General features: G+C 44.1%; 1 protein-coding gene across 22 annotated transcripts in view; it reads right to left on the reverse strand.

Annotated features, from left to right (window-relative positions):
* The window catches only part of ADGRL2 (adhesion G protein-coupled receptor L2), a 560,560-nt gene that overhangs the window by 201,576 nt on the left and 331,691 nt on the right, over window positions 1–27,293 (reverse strand). For 4 of the 22 annotated variants that reach the window (XM_077928531.1, XM_077928533.1, XM_077928542.1 and 1 more), the window contains exon 1: window positions 6,366–8,399. The exons of 1 other annotated variant lie outside the window; for it this stretch is intronic. The gene's annotated coding sequence lies outside the window, so the exon portion shown is untranslated. Of the gene's footprint in view, window positions 1–5,530; window positions 5,740–6,365; window positions 8,401–27,293 lie in introns of those variants that run through there. 17 more of the 22 variants (XM_077928547.1, XM_077928545.1, XM_077928546.1 and 14 more) reach the window with 12 other exon arrangements.

Here is a 27,293-nt window from a genome sequence, read left to right on the forward strand (position 1 = left end):
TTGTTGTAATTAAACAAATTGTATTTAAGTTTGGCTTGTGCTGCCAAAGCAATCAATAGTATTCATTTTATTTATTTATTTTGCAGCAGGCTGCACTTTTATCTGCAGGTGTCAGACCCTGTGTTTACTTTTAGTCAAGACTACAATGTTCTTGACTAGTGTGCCTTTCTGAATAAAATTTAGGGAGGAAAATAACAGGCTTCTGTACAGTTGGAAGCATTTAACGCCTGACAAATACCACAAGGGAGGAAAAATAATAGCACATGCAAATTATATATTGCTTCTTTGACCCATAAAATGCTCCGTTTAAGATAATGAGCGACAACCTTGCCTGCACTATAATTCCAGAGTCTGATCAACAATGTTTTTCCTTAAAAGACTCAACTGATAGTTTTAAGTGCATCAGGTTGTCGTTTATCTTTTAGTACTTGTTAAGGAATGTGTGTGTGTGTGTGTGTGTGTGTGTGTGTGTGTGTGGTGTGTGAGTAATAGAGAGAGGGAGAGAACTTCAGCAGTCACCACTAAAAATAAAAATAATGCTATAGGAAGCAATGAATTACCATGTAACTAAGCTGATATAAAAAATGATCAGCTTCGACAGACAATGTTTATGTAGGAGAATTCTTCAGAAAGGAAATGAACTAATATTTTAACTGATCAAGAGGAGATAACAGAATAAACTCTTATTAACTCCCAAATATCATCAGCTCCATCTGCCTGGAAGTTCCATTATAATGACATTTATCCTATTTTTCAACAATCAGAAAAAAAATTAAGCATGCTATGTTGAAGAGTGCACATGTGCTCCTGGGAAACTGAAAAGCTTACGCCTCTCTCTTCAAACATGTAGCATCAAATCTTCAAAATAAGAATGGGAAACAGTTCTGTGTAATGTGACATGTATAAGTAGCATGACTAATGATAATTCCGCTAAATTTCCTATGAAAAATAACGGACTTGTTTCTGCTCCTACGCACGAATTAAAAATTACAGTTGGGTTTAACTATTGCTTCCTATCTTTCATTTGGAAAAGTCATTAGCAGTTTTAGCAACTTATTTTTAACTGCCATCTTGCAGACATCCAAAACAAAATAACCCCCAACTCCTGAGACTTCCCTATAACAAAAAGGGCACCCACCCCCCACAAAGACAGATCCCACAAACAGCCATTTGACACTCCATTCAATTAAAGTCTGGTTTCTATGGAAAATCCATGTTGTTTAAAGGGGAAAAGGGCTTTTTAAATCCCAGGGAGCGGGGTTGGCTATTTTAAACAAAAACAAAACAGTAATTTCTGTGTAATTTCTTTTGCAATGCACACACCTGCTTCTGAAAGGGAACTTGTTCCAGTGTTAACTATATAGTTTCCCCAAAATTATACTTGCGTGAAATGTTTTACCAGGAAGTGCAATATATCCTTAAAGGGGGGGGGGGGGAATTATGCCTGTCAAATTCTTCAACGTTATTTGTTCATGTCAATTATGCTATGTAAAACAGATAAAACAGATGAAAACAATGACATGCCAGTTTGCAGTATTTTAAGTATGAATTGCACTGTTATATGTGGTTTCCTGACTGGATCTTACCCCATCTTAGTAACTTCCATTGCTGATATGTTGTCACTGAAAGCTGTAAGGGACAAATGAAACATGGCGGCAGCTTCTGAAGTGTTCAAATTATGGACTAACCGCTAAGCAAACTTTGCTTCTTTAATGCTCTCCTCTTGCTCATTTTAAGGAAGGAAAACACCCAGAAGCCTGGTGTTAATGTCTCTGCTGATTGTGAAAATTGCTGCAATAAAAACTCCAACTGCTTGCCTTAAATTAAGACTTCCAAGACTACATGCAACATCTATATCTTTGTATTGGTTTTTATAACATTTGGAAGCTTGGCTGCTTTCTTTGATGTTGGCCCATTAATGAATAGGGGAGCCAAATGTGGCAGAGAAAAAAATAACTGTTTATTGGAATATCTCAAGTCAAAACCTGCTTTAATTGCTTTGTGCTACCCCACGTTGATTCAATATCCTGATTTCTCCAGCTCTAGCTGCCAGAGCAACTGAATATCTATGTTCAGTTGCTGTTGCCAACACATAGTGACCCACTGTGATTGAAAATGGCAGCTGAAGCACGGCTGTAGCACATTAATTTCTGTCTAAGTGGTCCAATTTTGTCTTATGAATTGCTGAAAGTCTTCCTTCTGTGGCATTTTTATAGAAATTTGTCGAATTTCGAGATCACCGTCATTTAAACTGAAGTGCAACATTTCCAAGACAATTTTTAGATTATCTCTAATGGCTGTACTTCCTTTACAGCATGTAATGTACTTTCTTTACAGCACTCCATGTCCAAAGCAGACTAGTTAAAAGTAACTTAAGTGTCGTAATGACAACTGCATCAATATGTTCCATTTATACCACCGAAAGGTACTGCTATAAGCAACTGAAGGCATTAAGAGTAAATAAACTGGTGAAAATCACCTCAGTGTAATGACACCCCATTTGAGGACTGTTAAAGGATCTCCATCCACAAAACCCTGAACTGCTCTTCACCATTTAAAATTAGCAAATGTCTTTTTTTAAAAAAACAAACCCCTGCACAATTCATTGTTTTCTTCAAGGCTTCCAAGCAGCCCAGCTTCTTAGTGATATTAAACTAAAAATAGACTATTATGGATAGCAAAACAATTCTCCTGCTTTAACAACCTATTTTCCCCACCCAAAACTAACCACTGGAGCCATGGAAATAAAGTTACAATATCAGTAGAACAGATACATATGATTTACAGAAGAAGAAGAAGAGGAGCAACCAAGAGGTATTAGAATACATTGGGAAAGTTCATTTTGTTTAGCTTGATAAAAGAGACCTACCAAACTTCACCGCTCCCCCACAACCTATGAACAATCTACTGTTTGGAAAGCAGCCCAATTTACTGAAGGAGTGCTGCATTCTGCTTGGCTACTGGTCTGCCAGATTACAAATATTGATTTTTTAAAAAATAATGAAAGAGGCATATCTCTTTGCAAACAGGAAAAAAAAACCAGGAGTAGCTAATGAATCAAAAATTACGTAAATGTGGCAGCAACATAAACTGACTTAAAATGCAATGATGAATATTCTGCAACTACACTGCCAGGACCAGTCCTTGCCACAGCTATTTAAAGAATATGCATTACCACTACTTCTACTGAGGAGGACAACAATAGCAACAAAAGATACAGCACATGATTGTAGATAACCTATGCAAAACTGACTGGAGGCTTTTAAAAAATATATATCCAGGAAGGCATTTTAATTATTCTCTTATTCTTTGGAAATTAACCATAACAAATAAATAGAATGTTAAAATCTGTAACACACCCTATGGAATAAAAAAGATCTGCCATTCCTGTATTATGTATGAGAAGAAACGTGTCCTTTCTTCAAAGGTTTGCAACTGAGTGGTCTTTTCTTTCAAAGATTCATTTGTAGGGTTTTTTTTTTAAAGTAATTAGAAGTTCTTTTCCATTCAGGCCCCCTAATGAAATAATGTGCAGGCCATATCCAAAGTGTGAGTCCAAAAGAAAAGGCCTTGCAAATCCCACTAACAGAAAGGATAGAAGACACCAGAAACTATGAAACAGTGGCTGCCACGGAAAAAAAAGGTCACCCTTTTTTCCTTAGAACAAACCATTAATCAATAGAATATAATTGTTTGGCTGTTTGCAAGAGCCTGCAGCATACAGACTATGTTCTTCGCTGGCATAATTACAAAACAGTAAAAGTTCAGAAACATAACCCAAGCCCACCTCCCCCTTTTACCCCTTTACAATCCCCCCACTGCCCTTTGGGCCTCTGCTTTGGAAGCAAATGGAAGACAGGCTGAAGTTTTCTCAATTGAGCTGAAAGCTAAGAAACCTTTGATATGCTAATAGCCCCCTTCAAACGGTAAGAATTCACACTTGCATTAATTCAAACAATTTGTGCAGAATGATGTGAAATGGCACCTCTTTTAGTGACAGGCAACAAAAGGGAGGGAATCAGAGTGTCTGAAGAAACCAAACAACAGAACATTTGTTCTGCAGAATGCTCTAAGAACATGTTCTTAAGGGGAAGATAAACCACACACACCTGAAGCCCAAGATGAAGATCGGTTTGCCAAAGCAATTGTGCCCAAAACCCACCACTACCAGATTTATAAGAGTCTATTATTAATTACAAAGCAAAAATCCAGAGTCTTTTACAGGGTATCATCAACACACAAACACACACCTCCTTATGGAAGAAATCCCTCACACCTTGAGTCTAAGAGAAGGCGGCTTTTCAGGCTACCAGAACTGTATCCAAACACTTCTCCCACTTAGATTCCCACCCCCAAGACGCTACAATAAATCACAACTTTAGCTTACACTTTTCAAAAGCATCTTCCAACACGCCACTTGTCCCCAGGTGGTCCTAAATACCTAACAAGTAGAAATGGAGCACAGGTTCTCCTTTTTTTCCTCCCCTCAAGAGCCACAACTGCAAAGGATTATAATTCATTACTATTTGCAAGGTAGGTGGGTGGGTGGGGAGCTAGTCAGGCTGCTCCTCCATCCTTGTGCTTTAGTGAAAATAAAAGTGCAACAAGTCATTATTTACTTAAAGGGCTGCAACTTTTCCTCTCAGCGGGCCACTTGAATTCATGAAGACGACTTGGTAGGGGCCTGCTACACACACACACACACACACAGAGAGAGAGAGAGAGAGAGAGAGCGCGTGCCAGATGAATGAAATCAGCCACCAGGCTTTCTACTCTAAAAGCACCCAGAGTGAGGAGGCTGCCTGGCTGGTCACACACATAGCAAAGAATGCTGGAGCAAAGGGAAGAAAGAAGAGAAAAGCTTGCTCCAATAACAGGATCCAGATGGCTCTTGCTTTTAGCCAGAGACTTGCAAGCCTTCTTTGGAGGTTATTCCCCCCACCCACCCACCCCTAAGAGAAGTAGGATTCCTAAAGAAACCCCTCTCCCGCTCCACAAATCCACACTAATTTCTTTCCATGGGAGAAATAAGAGCTGCAAAACAGGAGACAATGTGTACACCCCAGCCCCAAACAGACTTCCAGTCCCAGGTCTCTTTACACCCACAAGTCTGGGCACACTCGCTGGTAAAGAAAGTCCTCTGGAATCCCCATAAAAATGCCCTTCGCGTTAAGTATTAAGTATGGCTTGAGCACTTGCTGCAATCCCACCTTGCGCACTTTATTTCTTTTTAAGGGGGACCCGAAGGCCAGTCAAATCAATACCAGAGCAACAGTCTTTCTTGAGGATCGGGCAAAGTTTAGCAAGCCGGGGGAGGTTTCTCTGCCTTCCACCCACCCACTCGCCCAGCATTTGAGCTGCTGGCGGTTCCCGAGGGAGCTTACATGCCACGCGGGGGTTTCGCGTGGCGGATGATCTGCGTGGCGAGCGGCCGGGGGGTGGGGTGGGGTGGGGTGGGTAGGGAGTTTAGACTGGAAGAGGGGGAACCCCGGGCGAAAGTGGCCTGCAACAGCCCGGCGGACTGACTGACCTCTCGCCAAAGCCCCGGGAGGAGCGCAGGTCCGCCCCGCTGCGCGCGGCGCAAGGGGGAAATCCTCGCGCGCGCTCTCGCTGGGTCTGATCACAGGCCCGCACAGCCCTCGGAAAAAACTGCCTCTGGTCGTCGTCGTCCTCCTCCTCCTCCAGCCGGACTCTCAGCCCTTCAAGAGGCCAAGGCCCTCCAGGATCGCCACCCCAGAGCCTGCGCCGCTTCACATGTGACTACGCTCTCAGGTCACCTTCTTTCCCACCCTCCACTTGCCCGGGAAAGACCTCAGCTTCAGAGTTAAACCCTCATCCGATCTGCCTTTGCCCAGGGAGGAAGATCTAGGAAGTAAAAGGACCATCGCGAGCCTCCCCATGCCTGAGTGTTGACCACCCCATGCCTCTCCCTTCCCATATACATTCACACACACACACACACACACACACACACACACACACACACACACACACACACTTTGGTTTATGCGGCGCGCACAGCTCTCTTTTTTCCAGGTGATGGAAGATTGGGGGGTGGGCGGTTTATCAGAATGCATAGGACGGAAAACAGTTCGATACAGATTTATTGGAGGAATTCCCTCCCCATAGCGGGAAAAGGGGGTTAGGGCTGAGGCTCTACAGCGCATTTCTCCCGCACCCCCCGACGCACATACACACACACCCCTCTCCTGCAAAGTAAGCAGTCCCCTTGCATGCAAATGGCTTGCAAAAGGGGGCGATCGAAGTAAGCGAACAGGTCCTGCAAGTGGAAAAGAAGCATCTCACCCACGAATAATCCGCACACACCGAGAGGGAGGGAGGGAGGGAGGGAGGGAGACGCTTACCTTTGGGTTTGCAGCCAAAGCCGGGCCGGGCTTCCTTTTGCATCTGGGGGTGCCCCGGGAAAGGGGGTACAGCGTGAGCCCCTTTCTGATCACAAGGTGGCGGTTGCTGTTGTTTGTTGTTTAAAGGCGATGTTTTGGCCCGGGGGGCGCGCGCCAGCAAACACAAAAGCCAGAAGGGGAAGGTGGTGGAGGATCGCCGGGCAAGTCAAGGAAAAAGCGCTGGGCTAGGTGGAAGAAGCGAAGAAAGGCGAGGAAAGCAGCTGGCTTCGCAGCTCGCTGGGCTGGGACAAAACGCACACCAGGAGGCTGCTCGTCTCCCTTCCGTCCAAGCAAAAAAGAAAAGAGCCCAGGCAGCCGAAGGGGCTCGGCGAGAGGTTAAGTCAACATTTCCCCCCACACACTCCAGGTCCCAACGCGCGCGGCTCCTTCCCAAAAACACGCTCGCACTCCTTTAAATAAATGTTTGGGGTGGAGGGAGGAGAGCGAGGAAGGAGGGAGGTAAAACAAAAGGAAAATCGAAACAATTATTTTGGTCGATCTGAAAGCACCACAACAAAAGCGCGCTAGGTGCAAGCACCGTCTTGGATGTGACCAGCCCTGGAGTCCTCTCTCTTTTCTCTAGGCGACTGGGATGGATAGAGGGGGGGAGAGAGAAGGCGACGCCAACAGGAGCAGCCGGAATCAACTCAATTGTTCGGCGGGGAGGCGAAGTGGGGAGAAGGCGCTGCGATTGCAAAGCACAGGCACACGCGCGCGAGAGGGGAAATCGGAAAGAAAAGCCCCTTTCTCTCCGTCGTCCTCGTCGGCCTCATTTACATCTCCCTGGATGGCATCCTGGCCTCTGGCGGGATCCAGTTCCAGCCTTTCTTCAACCTTCGCTTTTTTTCCTCTCCTCCTTGCTTCTCCTCTCTCCTCGACGCTGCTGCTGCCGCCGCCGCCGCTGCCCCGTGAACGGAGATCAAGAGCAAAGCTGGTCGCTCAAAGCAATGGGGAGAGAAAGGAAGAGAGACAGAGAGGGAAAGGAGGGCGGGGGGCGAGTGAAATCGCCCTTAAAAGAAAAAAAGAAAAAGAAAAATCCCAGTGAATTGTATTGCCAGCTCCCTTTCGTCCATGCACCTCTCTCTCAGTGTGTGACTGGGGATTGCGAAGTCCTGACACGGACTCTCCACTAGCTCTGAACTGGAGCCACCTCCAGCCTCCACCTCTTCCTCCAATCTCCACCCCCTCTCTTTCTCTCTCTTCTCCCCACCGCTGGGCTCAGCTAATCATATAAACATATTATCATGTATAGAAGTGGCGGCAGCCAAAAATATGGGGGGAATATATATTCTCTTCCCCACCACCCCGCTTCTTGTGTCTCGCCGCCGCCGCCACCCGCCCGAGCTGGTGGAAGGGGAGGGGGGCTTCTGGCAAATAAAAGCAGATTAGAGACAGCTAAGTACCAAACGTGAAGGAGATAATCTAAAGGCTCGATCTGCCACCACTGGCCATTTTCCACTCCATTTGAGCTGCTTGCGGCTGCACGGCTTTGGGGAGGAGAGGGGGAGGGGTGGGGGGAGGTGGGCTGGGGAGAGAAAGAGCAAGAAGCGGCGCGGGGGTGTGGGTGGGTGTTCGTGCAAAAGCTTTGGGCTCGATCTGGCGGCGGCAGGGAGCGCTGGGTCACTTCAGCCGGCGGGGGCTGGGAGCTTTGGGGCAGCCCCGCAGCGAGAGCAGGAGGCTCGGCTGCATCTCGGGGTCCCCACTGGGTGCTGTCCGCCCACTGGCAGAGAGGGCCTCCTCGCCAGCCCCTCCGCGGCGCCGCAGACGAGCAGGCGGCTTCGCCTCGCCGCTCGTTCCGGGGGAAGGCTTTGGCGGCCGGCTTCCCCTCTCGGCGCGCTGGGCAGGGCAGGCGGCGGCGAGCTGCAGCCCCGCGCAAAGTTTCGTCGCCGGCTTTTTGCCCCCCTCTCCCTGCCTGCCTCTTCCCTTTCTCCTTTGTGTGCGTAAAAAGCTGCCCGCGCCTAGCGCCGCCGACTCGGGATAGCAAAACGCAGGAGAGCCACCACCACCACAAACACACTGGGCGGGTGCGAGAGCCGAGCAGCAAGTGCGGCTCGCCAAGTGGAGGAGGAAGAAGAAGAAGAGGAAGGCGAAGGAGGCAGTTGTGAGGGGGGACGGCGGCGCAGGGAAGCCTCCGAAGTTGAACTTCCGAGGGTCTGGCGGGGACTGAGGGGGAGGGCGCAGGCGCGCGCGCACAAGACGGAGAAATGCAAACCCAACTCCGTCCGCCATTCTTCACCGTCTTCACGCGCCTCCGAACAATTCAGTCGACTTTGCGGGGCGTGGGATCAACTCGCAGCGACCCAGGGCAAAGGGAACTGGAAAACTGTTAACTAAATAAATAAAAATGACCAGATAAACCCCTTCCCCATATGCCGGGGGGGGGTATTTCTTTCTTTCATTTCTTTCTGCTTTAAAAGTGTTTGGCTCTCATTTGTTTGCTCCGAAATCCCTTCCCCGCGCCCGCTTCCTTCTCCATTTTCCCTGTTCCCAGGGCAGCAGGGCGACAAGAAAACAGAGAAATAGCGCTCGGGAACCGTATCGAAAGAAGGGTGCGAAACTGCCCGTGACCCTCTGAGGCGCAGAAGGGAAGCTCTTCTACTTTCTCTCCCCCCTCCGTGAAAATCCCCTCAAACTGCGAGAAGGGTTTCTCTCCCGCCTGCCCACTTCCCCTCCGTTCACTTTCCAAAAGGAAGAAAGAAAAGAAAAAAAGTGCTGTTCTTTTGTCTGGAATCCGAGGGCTTTCGGAAATTCTCGCGCCAGGGTTCGCTCACACGTTATGAGCATTTGATGGATCTCCCTGCCTGGCAGCTGTGGGGAAGGTTACACGGTGACAGGACTCCTCTTTCGGCCTCATTCAAAGATGCAATTTGAGGGGAAATGGAGAGGGATCCTGTAAACGTTACATCATAACCTATCGCTCCTAAAGGGTAACAGCTCTGGATATCAGAGCGGGAAATGCTCCTTTCCTAACATTCACAATTGCACAGGGGTTCTATTGTCCCCTTGGTTTTTAATAAGTACTGGTACTCTATTATAACACCCTCAAAGGATCTTGAGGCATGTCCTCTCTTTTATGCAAACAACAATCTTGTGAGGTAGACACACCCAATGAGCATGACTGCTGAAAAGGGATTTTGAAAGCAAGTCCTCCTTACCCAACACTGTCCACTACAACTGTCCATAAAATTAGCACCTCGCATCGAATGATCCATAGAAAGGACTGTATGAACTAAAAACAATTTTAAAAGCCCACTGTCCACTACAATACGCACACACCACAATTAAATGAGAATCCTTTGGGCTGCTTAGGTTTTTCTTTGTTACATAACTCATAGTGCTTTTGCCTGTATTAAGACTACAGTGGTTTGGCTTATTCTGGTTATACCTGAAGGCCCTGTACTTTTATAGCTTCACACACACTTAGGGCTCATCCACACTTTGATTTGGTCCATGACATCTAAGCATAGTGTAGTAGATTTTTCTTTTGTCCTGCTGCTTTCCCTGAGAAAACCCGCCACTCACCGCTGAATCGGAGCAAATTTGTTCCAATTCAGCGGTAGACAGTGAGTTTTCCTGGGGAAAGCAGTGGAACCAAAGAAAAAATAACAACAACTATAGGACAAAGGGAAGCCTGGATGAATGTACATAGAAAGAGTTGAGTGTACAGCACTGTTTGACAAATTTGATGCTTAATTTCCATCCAGAAATTGAGCACACACATAAACATTATCAATATAATTATGGTTCGGTTAATGTTAGTTTCTTATTTTGTCCACTTTATACCCATGCAGGATTTCTTAGAGTGTTATCTAAGTTCCTGTACATAAGTTATAAGTGGGTGCCCTGTGCAAACAGTTGGGGAGGCTGGGGATCCGAACCCCTCCCCAACCCCACCTCTTCACCAGACCTGACACCCATGTGTTCAATATCACATCTTCACTGAAGCCTACACTCATACATCCTATTGTGTGTCTGATCACACATTGCCCAGGGGGTCAGCTGCACATTTGGCACCCCCATGACAGTGGCAGAGCTTCATGCTCTGGCACGGGGGGGGGGGGCGGAGTGCAGGTGGGGGGGGGCTGGCACGCGTCCCGGGGGTGGGGCACGCTGCCTGCAGTGGCGGGGCCAGCCGCGATGGCACCCCACCGGGATTGCACTGCCAGGGGCAGTGCGCTCCCCCTGCACTCCTCTTCCTCCACCAGTGCCCCCTGAATTGGGGCATACATGTGTAGGACTTTTGGCAGAGAGGACCATCATTATGTAGGAGCACAGAGCTAGAGTCAGCAGGCACATTCCCAACCTCACAGATGGGGGCTAAACATTTCAGGCCACAGAGCTCAAGTCTTCCAAAGAATGGTGTTATTTTCATGCTGGTTCTGTTCTAAGTTTTTGTACAACTGTCCCAGGGGGGAAATATTTGGGTATAGGAGGGAAAGAAAGACTTGGGGGAATCTTCAGAAGAAAATGATGGGGAATCATTTGCAACTTTATCCAGCAACACCAAGAAGAAGAAGAAGAAGAAGAGTATGAAAATTTCAGTGACTGGCATATTATGAAGCATAACTTTATCTACTATGTCAGAACTTATAGTCATTACTGTTGGAAGGGGGTGTGGTCAGATTGGGTCATACTTTCACCTTTGGTGAGAATACACAAACATGAAGAAGTTTGGGAACATGGTTGCTGATTACCGACAGAAATTTATCCACATTGAACCTCAGATAACTCCCCAAACTATGCTTCTTCGTCATTTCAAAGCTAATGACCCTGGATTCGGGCAGAAAAGACCTCCTTAAGCAACTGTATGCAACTGCATACAGAGTTGTGTATAGCACATAATTGGAAGTCTCCAAAGCAACCACCTACACAGCAGTAGATTGCTAAAATTTGGGAGACTGTCATTATGTAGAATTTTAACCAGCAAGTACAGCAAGCAAATAAACCTTTTTTAAAACAAATAATAATAATATGAATATTTTTAAAAAAGCTATTATGGCTCCATGGCTTCCATTTATTTCCACTGCGGTAGTCCTTCATCTTCTGATCAGTTCAACTCAAGTCCATTTTTTTTTAAGATTATGAGATATGTAACCTGTGCAATATAATTAGTGAGCCAATTGCTCCATGAGCATGATAAACTAAGAACAATTATCAGCGAGTTTCATTATTCCTTTAGTGTTCTTTATTTGTGTGCATGTGTTTAACAGCCTGTATTTTTGACTGTGCAAAAAGTGTTCAGTTCTCGTTTTCAGCAACATCTGTACAGTTATTTATTATTTGCTGCTGCCTTTAAAATCCCACCTTTACTCCAGTGAGCTCAAGGTGGCACATGTGGCTCTCCACCTCTCCATATTATCTTCACAACAGCTCTGAAAGGTAAGTTAGGCTGAGAGTTGGTGACTGGCCAAGGTCTTACCATGAGCTTCTTAGCTCGGTTTGCATTCAGATTCTAGTCTCAATTTAATGTAATTTGTAGTTCTGGCCTGAGTGGGTATAAATTCTGTACCACAAGATTTCATGTAAAGGAAGATTCATGTTTTGTTTTTGTTTTTTAATATCAGTGGGTCTTAAACAAAAACAAAATTCTGGTCGTGTGAACGCGTAAAAATATTTTGGCTTCAGAGCTGCCTTTAGGTATGTGTATTAACGCCACGGGTACAAAATAATTGCAGCTCTGAGCACAGGTGATACAACCATATCACAACCACGTCCTCTTTTTTCTGGCCATGCCCTCTTTTTTTCCTCCTGCAGCAATGATTGCAAAAGGCTAAATTGTTGTTTAAAAGCCTCCAGTATTAGCTCTGTTGTGGCACCATTAATTGCCCTAGGGTCATTCTTCTGGAGTGAGTTATTTCAGCTTCAGGACCAGTCCTCCTGTATTAGCTCCATTGTGCCACCACAAATTGCCCTGGGGTCGCTTTCCCTGAGTGAGTTATGCAGTTCACACCAGAAAAATGGGGTTGTTCGATACTCAGAGAAACCTGCAATGAAAGCTTTTTAACAGTGTGAGCCTTCAGAGTTGCAGCCATCTTTCTGCTCTGTTGACACAACTGAGTTTTACTATGTAGAAAAACGGAGCAGCAGTTTTAAAATGAACTTATTTGAAGTACTTAAGAGGGGGATTTCCATTCTTCAGGATGTTATCATCCTTGATATTTTCACAGCGTTGAAGTCTTGGGTTTTAAGCATAGTCTGAAGCAGTTTAAGAGGTATTCCTTGCTTCAAAATAACATCCACCATGAAAATTAGGAAAGTGATTTATTCAAGAGTACTGCTTCTTATTGCTGTAAAATACTGCCAGCCATCTTCAGGTGTGTCCTAGCATCCAAATATGTTGACTGTTCCCACATGAACAATGAACCAGGCTCTGAGAAAACTGTTAGAATGAATTTACACTGAATATCCCATTTTAGGGGTCCAGTTAATACCAGATCGAAGTCAGGGCAGTGTCAGAAAGCCAAAGTTGAAGCCACAAGATGTATATATGATATTTGCCTAACATTTATGTTTTGTAACTGCTACAGTTATAACTTAGCAGCAGCATGTTTGCTTTCTGACTACAAAGGTTTGTTGTCTCCTCCATTGAATAAAATTATGTATCATTTGGAGAAAGTAGATAGACATTTTCCTCCATCTCTCAGAGTTGCTTCTTTACATTGAACATGGTTAAACTACCACAAGATCACCACCATCTTGGATGGCTTTAAAATGGGGTTAGGGACGCGGGTGGCGCTGTGGGTAAAACCTCAGCACCTAGGACTTGCCGATCGTCAGGTCAGCGGTTCGAATCCCCACGGCGGGGTGCGCTCCCGTTGCTCGGTCCCAGCGCCTGCCAACCTAGCAGTTCGAAAGCACCCCCGGGTGCAAGTAGATAAATAGGGACTGCTTACTAGTGAGAAGGTAAACGGCGTTTCCGTGTGCTGTGCTGGCTTGCCAGATGCAGCTTGTCACGCTGGCCATGTGACCCGGAAGTGTCTGCGGACAGCGCTGGCTCCCGGCCTATAGAGTGAGATGAGTGCACAACCCTAGAGTCTGACAAGACTGGCCCGTACGGGCAGGGGTACCTTTACCTTTTTAAAATGGGGTTAGACAACTTCATGGAAGATAAGGCTATCAATGCTAACACAATTTTTTTTAAACTGCAGAATATATGGCGTTTTCTTGAGCATTCATACTACAAAAAAGAGAGTAATGGTAGCTAAAGGATACATAGCCATAGGGAAATAGATATGTGGATTACGGAAAGAGTTCCTTAAGATATGTGATGTGGATCATGAAGGGGAGGAAAGGGAGCTCTACAGAGCACAGGCGTTCTCTGACTGCTAGGATGGCTCACACAGGTAAGTTACTGCTTCTAAAAGACTAGCAGGTAATGCCTGCACATTTTAAAGTTCGTCTCCAAAATACGGAGACCTAGAAACCTGATTGTTTCTCACCTTCAGTACAGAACACCAACTCTTGATAGATATAAATTGTTCAAAGAACATGGCAGAACCCAAAAGATGCTAGACACAAAACTGACTTCTTTAATTATTTGAAAACAATACTCAAGACAATACTGATTTTCAATAGCGTATTTCTCTAGGCTGAAACACTACTAGCCCTGTAGAGATTTCTCAGTCAGAGTCTGTATATATGAAATGATGGATCAAATACATTATGGTACCCATATTATGTAAAAAGGTATTCCTGGTTTCTAAAGATAGGTGGTAGTGCAGATAAAGAATCTGAAAAGCGCGTTTGCTGATAGAGGGGCAGTTTCTGACCTTTGTGCAGTCAGAGAACGGGAGCAAGACTGGGTCACAAACCTTGCAACAATAAACAGGGATTATTGTGTTTGCTTTTCTTTTGCTAGGATAAAGAAGAGAAATTCCTTCTTATCTATTAGCTGTCAAGAAAGAAAGAAAGAAAGAAAGAAAGAAAGAAAGAAAGAAAGAAAGAAAGAAAGAAAGAAAGAAAGAGGGTCAGCTCAGAGTGAAAGTTTTGCCTCAGAAAGGACTGTAGATATTTGTGTTTTCTTTCTTCCACAGACAACATAAGGAATCATTGCTTTAGAAATAATATTTCTGTGCCAAAGGAATTGTGTAATCTAAAAACCAAAACTATAGCTAAAAACACAGCTATAGCTAAACACTGTTAAGTCCTATTGAATTAGTGGGAGAGTTAAGCATTTTCAATCACTGCAACCTAAAAGTATATGTCTGGGTAGCTGGATTGCTGCACTGCACTTTTGGCTGAAAAACAGAGATATCTATAGAGTTACTTAATGTTGATTAAATCCTAGTTAATGGGATCAGAGCCGCAATAGGAAATGGGTCTTGGAATGTTTAAAAGCCACTAATTAGATATTTCACTAATTATATATCCCCACAATTTTTGCAATAAGTATACAAATATTTAGCAAAGTTCAAGTGTCATTTCCATCTGATCTCAGTTGCTGATATTGTTTGTGAAGTATATAACCCATTGTTAACATCATCTTGCTCGTGTTTGCAATATGTTATTTGTGTGTGAGAGAGAGGGGGGGGGGAGAAAGAGAGAGAGAGGGGATATTGATCTGGGATAAAATGTTACAGAAAACAATACGCACCAGCCCCACCAAAATAATGGTGAAATATATATATGACATGATATAATTCTTAACTAAAATACTTCATCCTTACAGCTTGTTATAAAACGGAAAGTGTTATATTTACTTCTCATATTTATTGCTGCCCACTTTTTGTTCCACTTGGACTTGACATTAGAGGTGATTTATACGTTACCCTGGAACTGCTTGCAACTTTTGTTTCTCTCTCACGTTAATTCACACAAGGTGGCCATTCACAGATTTCAGCCTCGGCAATGCCTGTGATCTCTGATGCTCCAAAAACGGATGCCAATCACAGCTGCTGCTTTAGTTTTCCGTGCGCTAAGGGCTGCTTGCACGCCAAATTGTTCATATGGAGGAAAAAGTAACCTGTGAAAAGTATCCTGTGAACTAGATACTAAGAGCATATAGATATTCCCTTTATCACAGAGTCTAGAGGTGATGTCCTGTTCAGACTTACACAAGTTGCCTTGACATAATAACCGTGCTTCATCATGGTATGATCCCAATTTTTATTTTTGTCCCATTTTGCCTGACTCAACATGCCACACTTCTAGGGGCATCACAACAATTTGGTAAAGTCTGGTTTTATTTGCCACGGGCCATGAGATTGCCATGGCACAGTTTAGAAGTACTGCAGAGTTCACAGACTCCGCAAAGGTTACCCACAGAGAATGGAAAGGCATAGAATGAATGCACACCCACACAAATAAAACAACCCAGTCGCCCTTTTTCACAGAGAGTGTAGCATGGGGCCAGTGAATTTCCAGCACAGGGCCATTTCAATCAAAACTATTGTGATGTGTGTGTATTTGTCTGGGTTGGGGGGGGTTTGGGGGGGGGAGGGAGGGGTAGAAAAATCCAGCTCACTTTCTCTAACACAATTCTATTTAATTTTAGGTTTTGTAACATTTCCCTTCATGTCTGCTATACATGCAATTCAGGTTGATCCAGTAGGAACAATTCAAATACCTACTGGATAAAGCACTTGAGAAGACTAATGGCCAATCGTTATGGATTATTGCCATGATTCTCAAGGAATTGTATACAACTTCGCTGTGTATGGGCTCTAATGAAAGGGTTCCTGACAACACTTTCAGCCAATTGTACTGACAGCTGCATTCTTGGGGAGAACACATTTCCAAAAGGTGATTGAACCTATCTGACAAAATGGGTCAAATTGCGCTCCCAGTTACAGCCACACAACACTCTTCCCTCTGCTAGACAGATAAATTGCTGAGTATGAGCAGCTACTTTGGGAGAATACATCTTGGTACATGTTATATCTCCTGCCATGTGAGCAAAAAATCATTAAAGCTTTTCTCCCGGAAGCAGTTGCAAGCATGAAAATGGACAGTGGGTGCAAATTTCAGCACCGGGAAAATCTGAGCGTTTATCTTTCATTTGCTTATGCAAGTTTCTAGTCCTTAAAAAAGGTTTGATATAAACTACAGCATGCCACAAATAGAAAACAGATTCAGTGCAGAAGAAGACATAGAAACAGCTCCAGAATGCTCCAGAAAAGAAGCCAATCTATATGTTTACATAGTAAACCAAAACTAAAAGGTCTCATTCCCAGCCAGTATTACCAATGATCAGGGATGATAGGAAGCATAATACAACAACATCTGGAGGGTACCAGGTTGAGAGAGCAGCTACCCCATCAGAATTTGGAAAATCCTCTGGCCATTTGATAAGTTTCAAGAGCTTTCAACACCTCTCCACCCTGTTCTGAAGCAAATAACTGACTTGCTTGATGTATTGCATACCACTCACGAAGGTTGTACAAATGTTGAATCACACTTTAATCCACTTTGGCTCTAAACCAAATTTAAGTGTCTTGTTCTGGCAATAGATCTTCCCAATAGGCTACTATGTCTGGATTCAGTCTAGTCTGATTGAATAATGCTTTGCTTTTGCCTTTGCATGTTGGAACAAAGACTCTTCCAAGCTTCAACTGCGCCCATGGATGAGCGAACCTGGTAAATCATTCTGTGTATACTGACTAAAGTGAAATATGCCAAGGATGCACCCTTAAAAGGCACACTAGGATTTATATATATATATATATTTATTATTTTTTATATTATTATTATTGTTATTATTATTATTATTATTATTATTATTATTAATCAAAGATATTTATATACCTCATAAGCATTAACATTTCCAAGCAGTGTACATAGAAATAAAGCATACAGAAAATAAAGCAATAAATAGCCATCACAAAATGAAACACTACCTTAAAATGCACAAGGCAACAAGAATGTCTTTGTCAGGTTCAGCCAGGAAGATATCTGTCTAAACTAAGTTGGGAGGGAGTTCCACAGGATTGGATCCACAGCACTGAATGCATCTGAGTCACGGGGAACCACCAACAGAAACCCCACCAAAGGTCTCAGTGAACAAGCAGGAACAAAAGGGATTGAGCAGTTTGTAAGACATTTGCAGCCCAAACTATTAACACCCTTGTAAGTTAATACGAAAACAATGAACCTGGCCCAGTAACATGTGGGCAGCCAGTGCAAGCTTTTTAGCATCAGGGTTATGTTCTAGTGGTAGTCCCCATCAACAGACTAGCTGTAGCATTTTGTACCAGCTGGAGCTTCCAAACCAAGCATCGTCTAAAGCACACTGTGATAATCATGTCCTGTCTTTTGCATCCAATGTTGATGCAATTGTTTTAAGTGGTGAGGTATGCATCAACAGAGTTGCATTTTCAAATGCCAATGCCAGCTCCGCTTGCATAAGATGTATTCAGTCGTGCTCCCTTCCGGATTTGGGCCACCTCCCCTTCATTGCTTCTGTCACTTCCCATTCATGTCCACTCCCTCTAGACCAGGCTCCCCCAACCTCAGCCCTCCAGATGCTTTTGGCCTACAACTCCCATTATCCCTAGCTAGCAGGACAAGTGGTCAGGGATGATGGGAATTGTAGTCTCAAAACATCTGGAGGGTCAAGGTTGAGGAAGCCTGCTCTAGACCCAATCTGTTCAGCTACCTAGAGGATGAGGTGAGTACTGTTCTTTCATCTAGTCCAGTCATTTCTTATTCACTTGAAGAGAGCAAGTGAACAGGAGAAGGATCATTGGGGCTCTGAGGTTTGGCATTGGGTCCCCTGATGGAGTGTAGGACTTGGCAGGTACTTGACCATAACAGCCCCAGCTGGATACTAATTACTGTTGAATTTTATTTGTTTTTTGGTTGAAAATGACCTTGGGCCAAAATATAGCTCTGTGTGTCTGTGTGTTGCCAAAGACCAACCAGAATTCAAGTTAAGAGAGAAATGTAAAGTTTTGAAAGCAGGGAATTTCAAGTCTGGCTCAAACTGCATTTCTGCCTTTTCATAAAGGCCCTGGAGTGTGTCTAACTTAAGTTGCAATTTTGGTTGGCAGAGATGATTTAGAGTTCCCATTTTTCATGGGGAAGAAGCTGTGAAATTTTCTGGACTCTTTCTGGAACGTTCTGTAAGACTCACTTAGTCTCAGCGTGCACCTCAAAATGAGTGACCAACTGTGCACATCCCATGGTGCAGCTGAAGTGAGGCAAAGCATTTCTTCCTGAAGCTTTGTTTTCCCAAAGGCAGAACATCCGATCAAGGGATTCCCGCTAAGCGTTCAGGAAGCCCCAAGGTTTTTGCCAGAACACAGTTTCAAAACCGCTGTGGTACGTTCTGAGCGGCAGACAACTTGAAAGGAACTCAGTACAGAGACTAAAAGGCACACTGGGAAAAGCTCTCTCAGGAATGTGACACTGTGGACAGGCTCCCAGTCTGAACCCCTTTTGCATAATACGTTAGCATATGGTGCAATCCCAGTGGTGTAAACCACAGGGATGGGACCTCAGGGAGCTGAACTCATTCTTTCTTAATCTCCAGGGTTTCACTAGCAGCACTGCATCAGATCAGGTGTCATGATCCTGGCCTACTTTACTGAATAGGTGATGTAATTGTGTAGTCGCCATTGTGTGGTTTCCAGAGTCTCATATTGCCAGTGCTTCTGGAGAGGGATTCCCTTTGCGCCATGCTCTTGCTTCCTCATCCCTGCTTCCACATTCGCTCCACCTCCAATACATGCCTCACCTCCTCAAGAGACACGGCCCTTTCAAGCTCCTCCTCCAGACCCCAGTCAGCCATTTTGCTATCAGTTTTTGAGGGACTTGATTGGTTCCTGGTTTCAGCCCTCTGATCTGGCCACCAGTCCACCTTGCTGCCTGCTTTGTGTTCTTCAACCCCAAGTCCTAACCCCTATGTCAGGGATAGCAAATCTCAGCCCCAGGGGGGTCAAATGCAGTCTCTAGGCCTCTTTATCCAGGCCACACCCCTCACTACCTCTGCTCTGTACCCTCTTCAAGTGCTTTGAAGTATGATAATTCATCTAGACCCAGGTTTCCGAAACTTGGGTCTACAGCTGTTTTGAAACTACAACTCCCATCATCCCTAACCACTGGTCCTGCTAGGTGGAGATGATGGGAGTTGTAGTCCAAAACAGCTGGAGACCTAAATTTGGGAAACCCTGATCTAGACATAGGTGTAAGTTTGCATGTATGTGAGTAAGAACCTCTGAATTTTGTGTAGTCTATCTGATAAGAATTAGCTCAGTTGCGTCACCCACATTTTGCTTCTGGCCTTCAGTGGGCAAGCAGCCCTGGAGAAGTTCTCCAGGAGCCAATGTGGACCTCAGGCTGAAAAGGGTCCCCTGTTCCTGCTTTAAACCATCTACTAATCTTATGATTCTTTGCTTAGCCCCACTTCCATTCTCATAAAAATGTAAACTGCTCACGCCCCATTTCCTTACACATATTAATTTTAACGCCCCCCTCTCCCTTTCGCAGGACTATAAAATTACTGTACGTATTCCACAACGGCCTTTCTTTCTAGAGTGCATTGTTCCTCTTATTGCAGTGTGTAACGAGGCTGTTGTTTGCAAGCCCTGCAGGGAATACCTAATTAAAACAAAATTATTTTCATTGTTAGTGAGTTTTTTAAATTCTCTAGCGTAACTCTATTAATTTAAGACTGGCTCGGATGCTGCATTTGGCTGCTTTCTCAGGTGTCTCCCTAGCATCAGAATCATGTGACACTGTAACATGTGAGCTGGGATCTCTGCCATGGCAAACCTCCGAGATCCCCAGAGCATTGGGAAATGGCATAAATTGCAAGAGCTGAGATCCATGAACTCTGAACACACAGCATTGCCTACCCAAATGCAGACGCCAGGAGGGTCACTATACATATGTAAAAGTGGGGAAATCAAATGTGCAAAACAGCTTTGAGATGTAGCACTCCAGACTTTTAAAAGGCAACGTGAAATATTCTTGTTTTTGGGTTGTTGTTTTTTAAAAAAAGGTGTAACGGGTAAAACAAAATTTCCAGACAAGTAATACTTTGCATTTTGTATCATACGGTTAGCTACACAAATCAATTTTAATGACTACTGGTCTAAAGTATTATTTAATAAATGGCAAAATCATTGAGTTACTCAGAATACTTGATAATTGTTTTCTTTCTCTTTTTTTCCAAAATAAATTCTACACATGACTAAGGAAACACCCATTTCCATTTGTTTTATGTTAAATCAACATCTAACCACTCTGGTGATTTCATTCAAAGAAAACAGAAGGAACGCATTAGCTTTGTGGTTAGAGAGATTGATGGGCTTCAAACATTTTAACATGGATGAGGACTCCCCCCTCCCCAGCCCTCCCAACTATGGAAGCCGATGTTTTTAATTTAAACAGATTTTGGTGAAATGGAGATCATTTGATTCAGCAAAGCTATTCCTCGTTCCTTAGGCAGAAATTAAGTTTAGTATTTTTAATTAACTAATATTCGAGAGGAACCTTTGTTTAAGGAGACAAAGAATACACAACAGAAACATTTCTGAGGGGAAAACCAGACATGACATGATTACATGGTGGGTGGGTGGTGTCTAGGAGCACATGAGAAAGGAACACTGCGTGTGTGCGTGCGCGCGCGCACACATACACACTGTCTCCCATCAGTATATTGCCCTAGTTCCGCCTTTCTCAACCTGTGGGTCCCCAGATGTTGTTGAACTACAACTCCCATCACCCCTAGTTAACAAGGCCAGAGCTCAGGGATGATGGGAGTTGTAGTCCAACAATATCTGGGGACCCACAGGTTGAGAACCATTGCCCTAGTTCCTTCTGTCCCTCTCGCCATTTCTTTCATAGCTTCAGGGAACAGAGCATAGTCCAAACTCATGATCTGCTGGGATTAGTGAGTTTGCAATAGATGGACCTTGGGCTACCACAGCTGAGCTGGAGATACACTGGCAACACTCCCTTAACCTGGCTGAGCCTGGGCTACACTAGCTCAGCAGGAGTTCAGCCAACAGAAATTAAACTGGCAGAATTTGTGCTGGCATATGTCCCCCAAAAGGTGGGGCAAGGCAAGGAGCAACTTCTGCCTATTCCAAACCCCAAGTCAAGCTATGTGACTTGGCATCCTGGCAAAATTAATGCCAGCAAAAAGGGTTGGTGTACATCAAACTATGTTTTGAAAGCTCATCGTCCCACTTCCAAGCTCAGAGCAGCTCAGCTGGCAGCAGCACAACAACTCCTGAATGGCATTTGGAACAGGGGTAATTTATGTCAGTTTAAGGTGTTTTTTTTAGACCCCTGACCATTAGGTCCAGTCGTGACCGACTCTGGGGTTGCAGCGTTCATCTTGCTCTATAGACCAAGGGAGTCGGCGTACAGCTTTCAGGTCATGTGGCCAGCATGACTAAGCCACTTCTGGCAAACCAGAGCAGCGCACGGAAACGCCGTTTACCTTCCCGCCAGAGCGGTACCTATTCATCTACTTGCACTTTGACGTGCTTTTGAACTGTTAGGTTGGCAGGAACTGGGACCGAGCAATGGGAGCTCACCCTGTTGCGGAGATTTAAACCGCCGACCTTCTGATCAGCAAGTCCTAGTCTCTGTGGTTTAACCCACAGCGCCTCCCATGTCCCTTCCAGTTTAAGTTAAGCCAGTGTAAATTCCACCAGATTCCTGTACTCAGGATGGCTCTGCCCCCATGCTAATAAGTAGAAAGACAGAAAGATTCAGTCCTCTTCCACCTGATATGCTTTCAACTGTTCCCCACCCACAGTGGTGGCTGATCCATTAGGGAGAATGGGGGCACTGCCACTCCTGAACCTGTCCTCAACCAGGCCCCACCTGCCTTCCTTCTTACTTCCAACTGGTCCAGGGAGGGATACTGCCTGTCACCTGCCACATCCTTAGCTGTCCTTGTAGAACTCGTCAAGGAAGAGGATGGAGAATGGAGAACTAGAATTAGTTAGCTCCACTTGTCAGAGGAAATGGGACAGGGGACCTCATTATTCTGGCTTCTGCCAGCACACTGCATTAGTTAAATTCAGGCTTTATTCTCATATGTAGTTTTCTGTCTGCTATTATTGCTTTCAGCACTACTCATAATTACTGGCGATTGTTATTTCATCCAAATTACGGCTTAGCACAAACGTACCAGCTTGTGTACAACCCAGGAGCACATTTCGGCTGTCTTGCTCCTCCACAGCTCTTTTGCCACTGTGCCATAACAAGCAAAGGCATGGCTTGGCTTAGCATGAGGGTAGCCAATGTAGTACCCTCCACATGTTGGTGGACTACAACTCCCATCAGCCCCAGGCCAGCATGGCCAAGAGTGAAGGATGATGGGAGTTATACTCCAGCAATATCTGGGGGGGGGGGCAGCAGCACCACTTTGGCTTAGAGCAGCGGTTCTCAACCTGTGGGTCCCCAGATGTTGTTGGACTACAACTCCCATCATCCCTGAGCTCTGGCCTTGCTAGCTAGGGGTGATGGGAGTTGTAGTCCAACAACATCTGGGGACTCACAGGGTGAGAACCGCTGGCTCTCCGAACTAACCGTGAGCCATAACCAAGGTTTGCTGTCGTGCCACGTTAAGCCAAGCCATGGTTTGGTTCAGTGTGGTGCACAAAACCAGGCCATTGGGGGAGGAAGAATAGCCCATGTTGTTTAATTGAAAGGAGGTATAAATGTGTTTAAATATATACATAAAAATGGTCCTTTCTCAGCTCAGGAACAAGATTGTATTCACTTCTTCAGTACGTGTCTGGTAGTGAGTCCCTCATGCAATCAAACCAGGAATGAAGCCCACTCCCACTTCAGAGCAAAAAGCCTTCTAGCTGACATTTTACCATGCTTCTGTCAAGCCACCTGGTGTGAATCTAGCAGCTGCAAGAGCTGTCATTTTTGTTTCAACAAATATAAAGGTCTCTGATTCAGTCGTTCTTCTCTCCCCCCCCCCCCAATTACAAATACCTGAAGCAGAAGGGTATTAATATCAGTAAAGTATAGGAAATCAAAGATATTACATTTCCGTCTTCTCCCCACTCTCCTTAAATAAGCATTTGCTTTTAAATCTGTTGGTTTTTGACAAATACTGCTCCAGTCTGATTGAAAGCCCGGTTCCGCCTTTCTAAAAACAGCAGTCAAAAGAGTGATATCAATGCCATGCTACTGTTGCAAAGAACATCAATCACATGCCTAATAGTAGTTCTAATTATATACTCACATTAAATAATTCATTAAGATGCTATTGAAGATTTCCAGTACAAGAACTGTGCTGCCATTTATAGTCTAATTGACACCCCAAATAAAAAAGTTGCAGGGAAATGGTATGAGGGAACAGGTTATTCTCAAATGTGAGGATGCAAGAAACACCCATTGGCACAAGCCTGATCGTCTATTTTGTATAAGTTTTACAAATGCCATGTTAATGGAAGAGTTGCGTGGGAATTGTTCCTTTTCTGCTTAGCTTTGCTCTCTATGAAATTGGAATAAAGTCCATAGGCATCTTGTGCAGTAAAGCTAAAGGGACCCCTGACAATTAAGTCCAATCACAAATGACTCTGGGGTTGTGGTGCTCATCTCGCTTTACTGGCTGAGGGAGCTGACATTTGTCTGCAGACAGTTTTTCTGGGTCATGTTGCCTGCATGACTAAGCTGCTTCTGGTGAAACCAGAGCAGCGCACAGAAACACCATTTACCTTCCCACCAGAGTGGTACCTATTTATCTACTTGCACTGCATGCTTTCAAACTGCTAGGTTGGAAGGAGCTGGGACCAAGCAACAGGAGCTCACCCCGTTGCAGTAGTGCTGGGCAATATAGTGATGTATCACCCAAAACCAGTTTGAAGTCCATATTGTGATATTGATTACATAATTTTTTGACCTGGCAATATATCACAAATCATGATGTGTGTGTGCGCTATGCAAAAAACACAATGTGGGGGAAACTGTGAAGTCATCCAATAATTCTCTTGATTTCTGCAGCCCCTGTTAAGTCTGCTGGCTCAGCTCTCACCTGCCTCATGCAGGGGGCAGTGAATCACAAGAGCAGGCGCCGGCAAAAATCACAATGCAGGAAAAACCATGAAGCCAGCCAATGCCTCTACATAGCTCCCGCTATCCTTATTTCAGACACTGTGATATATTGTGGTATATCACAATGTTTAGCTGGTGATATATCACAAAGTTGAAAAACAGATATTGCCCGGCCCTAGTATACAGATCCTACTGCCATTGCGTGTTGACAATAGGACTGATCCAGGGCTTTTCACTGCACCAGCCTGGGAGATGCCCCCAATTCTGGTCTGGACAAGTGCTAGGGTGGTGAGGTTGCTACACTCTATCAAGACCCCACCATTGGCAGCCAGGAGTTAAGACTGCAGCCTAAGTATTCTTGTTCCATGGACTTGGTGCAGGAACAGTCAAGCAGGTATTCCAGTTTGACCTTTGACATCATAACTAAAATCAATGCCGAAATAAAACAAAGAAGCATGGGAGAATAAGTATGTAGGTCTCACAATCGCAGAGGGATACTGACTCAGTGTGTTTCAGCATTGCATATTTATGTCTTTGAGGCATAGCAGCATGCTGGATGTGGTAATGATTAAGGCAACATATTTTTTATGCTTATTTACACCACTCAAAGAGAAGAACTGAGCAGCTTGCACAGTATCAGCGAAAAGGAATCCGCAAATAGTGAGGAACTGATCTCTGGCCCCCTTAGCTTACGTCCATTCCCTCCCTTGGAGCAATTTCCTTAGAAATCAGATCATTCTTCATGAACTATCAAAATGTTGGCCATTATCGTTTTCATGAATGCCCATTTAAATTAATTTGCAACATGCTTTAACCTTGGCACTTTGCTGCAATTGTGTTCTGAGTTTACTGTAGCATTAATCATTAGAAATCTGTCATCACACAGTGGTTTATCTTGCTGCCAGAAGCACTGACACCAAGTCTTTTATTATCACGTTGCATGTTAGAGTAAAAGAGCCAAATTTCACTCTGACCATTCCTTTAAGTTGTCTTTGCTTCGAAGAAAAGCAAGTAACCAACCCAAATTTTCTTCTGTGGGCCTTCGTCCTAGAATAGGATCTGTAATATATGATCCTCATAGATATAGATAACAGGGCTAAGCCTGTTGCGGTGCAAATTCATGAATTGTGGCTAGGATCCATAGAGCTACTTTAGGCATGCTGACAAATATATTGCTATTATTCATAAGTAAATAATAGCATATTCTCATTATCCAGGAGCTGGAGTCAATCCAATCTGTTTTGGACGTGGTCAAATTCCCCTTTAAAAATGTTCACGTTGTAAGGGGGCTCTGTGATCCAGCCAGGCTTCCATGCCCTCCAACATTTCTCCAATGAAAATAGGGACGTCCTCTTCCATCATCATCATCATCATCATTTATACCCTGCCCATCTGACTGGGTTGCCCCAGCCACTCTGGGTGGCTTCCAACATATATAAAACATAATAGAACATTAAACATTGTTCCCTTTACCACGCATGTATGCAAGTGCTGAGGGACCTGCACTGCCATTTAGCCATGGAGCAAGTTTTAAGGTCTTGTTACATATAAAACCCTACATAACTGGACCAGGCTACCTGAAAGACCGACTTCCCCTCCATTGCCCAGAAAGGACATCAATAAGATCAACAAATGGATGGAACCCAGTTAGTCTTGCCACAACCTGACAATTATCGGCTTGTGTTAATGCAATGGCGGGCATTTTCATTACTAGCACTGGTGTTAAGGAATGCATTTCCTACTGAAATAGAAGAGTCACTATCTGTCTTGCCATTCCAGTGCTTTTGAAGATGTAGATGTACCATACCTGTTATACAAGCATTCCCTTTGATCTCTTGGCCTGAGTCTCCTGTTATAATTGCTGTGTTGTTTTAATGGGATTGGTTTTGTTTTAACTATGCATGTACATATTGTCATGCATGTATATATTAATAGGATGGTTTTGTTATGGATTTTAATATTGGATTTTATCACTTCATGTTGGCGTAACTGTTGTTTATATTTCATAAAAGGGCTTAGAAGGCTATTTTGGCACTAAGCTGTGCATAAATTAATAATAATCATACAGGGGCAGGGCCTCCTCTGTGTGGCACTCTGACAATGAAACATCTTCCCAATGGAAATCATTGGGCCTCATTGCCTAGGATGGACTTTTCCCAAGCGGCTTTTAAAGGTTCTATGTCTAAAATTTCAGAAAACTGCTTTTAGTTTGACCATATATTGATGAAACTGTGTGCATGTGCGATCCCTTCATAATTATCTGTGTCATGCCTTTAGTAAATAAAAACAATTCTAAAGAATGTCAGGATAGAAATGCTGAAGAAAAAAGGAATAAATGATTTTTTAAATCCTAACTCCAAGCATTACTCAAGGCTATAGAAATATAAAATTGTGGTATTTATGTGGAGTCAGAAACTTGCAGTTCTGGGAACTACTTTGCAAACCATGGCTTGTGTTAATCACAGTGAAGGCAGCTAATCCACTTTTCCAGTATTTCTGCCAGCAAATTAATAAGCAGTATTTTTTTTTTTTTACGAATGTCATCCTATATCTGCCATCGAACCATACAGTTTAGCAAGTGAAGCCATGACACACATGGGATCTTAGACAATGTTAAGACAACGAACTATGCTTGTTGTTGCTTTGCTATACATTATACTTGTACCCGACCAGTAGTGAACATATCTTGGTTTACCTTTGCTCTGAATAGTATGAGTGTATCAATTGTGTTTTCTTAAGAGCATAATAGTTCACTCATTTGCGGTAGCCACAAAGCATTTCTTCTTTGCAAATGGACTTCCACTACTATTACATTGAAGTGTTTTGGAGCAGCTTTGTTTACAGAAATGAATTAAAACCACACAAATTTCACAATGGTTATGCCATACGTTGTTTATATATTTCTTAGGAAATGCTTAA

This window comes from Podarcis muralis, chromosome 5 (assembly GCF_964188315.1).
Source record: "Podarcis muralis chromosome 5, rPodMur119.hap1.1, whole genome shotgun sequence".
In the NCBI taxonomy this organism is placed as follows: Eukaryota; Metazoa; Chordata; class Lepidosauria; order Squamata; family Lacertidae; genus Podarcis; species Podarcis muralis.